Source organism: Poecilia mexicana, unplaced genomic scaffold, assembly GCF_051168715.1.
Source record: "Poecilia mexicana isolate PSO_F unplaced genomic scaffold, ASM5116871v1 scaffold_20, whole genome shotgun sequence".
NCBI classification, from domain to species: Eukaryota; Metazoa; Chordata; class Actinopteri; order Cyprinodontiformes; family Poeciliidae; genus Poecilia; species Poecilia mexicana.
Window position 1 is genome coordinate 7,289,030 of NW_028263389.1, and position 1,164 is coordinate 7,290,193.

Genomic DNA, 1,164 nt, shown 5'->3' on the forward strand with positions numbered 1-1,164 from the left:
CAATCAGAGAACAGAAGGAGAAGTTATCCTCCACCATCCTTGGTGTCATAATCCCCGCAAGTGTTCTTCCACCAAATACCTTAATCCTAATCTCATCTGGCCAAAGAGTTCAGTTTCAGTTAAAACCCCAGGAGTGATTAGCAAACTTCACAGTCAGTGGCATCCTCCTCAAGCATTCTGTATGTCAATAAGAGTTTAATAGTTATGTTCTTTAACAGTTAGCTGGAGATTTTCTCACGTATGTCTTATTTTCTAAGCATAAGCGGCAAGAGAAATATGGACCAGTAGAAATGTAAATCTGTGATCATATTCATACCCAAGTGAAACAGGAAGTCACGGATTAGGAAATGAATTTTGCAGAAGTTTAGATTGAAAATTCTAAAATTACTAAAAGCATAAACTTAAAAAAAGCTAGTAACTGCTATCAGTTGTAGACTTTGAAAATTATCTAACGTGATTTTTTTTTTCTCTTCCCACAAAATAAAAAGAATGTATCCAAATCAAAAGCGGGGTTTTACAGAGTGCGATTATGCTATTGCAATGAAAGATGAATTCATTTCAAGGCTTTTTTTTTTTTTACACATCTCCACCAGGGATGCCAATAAATGTGGCCAGCTCTATAAATAGGACTCTCTAAGGTAATGAATATTCAAAACCAAAAGCAAGGATTTGGTTGAAGGGGAGTTCACACAAAAGACAGCAGGTCCGCAAATCAGCATGTAATCAAATGTCCTAACCAAATTAATGCTAATGTATCACATAAAACATTTTAATGACCAGTTTAAACTGTCGAGAGGAAAAAAACAAAACTCTGGCCCAAAACACAAAAAAAGATATTAATTTACTAGTAGGATCTTAAATACATTATCAATTTACAGACTTTAACTTAGCAACTGTGTGACTGACACCACTTAAAATAAGATGTCTGCAAATTAATAGAATAGCTTACAGAAAGAAAAGACTGCTGTTTATTTTCTGTTTAGCAGCACCATCCCTTTCTTTCTTTTTTTTTTTTTTATCCAGGACTCCTAATCAAACACGCCTTGGGCCACGAGATGGATAAACACACACAGATAGATTCTGGCAACTTTTCAACTCCTCTCTGAAGCAGTGCAATGGGAGAGAGAGAGGCCTGGCACACAAAACCACACAAACACAAATCAC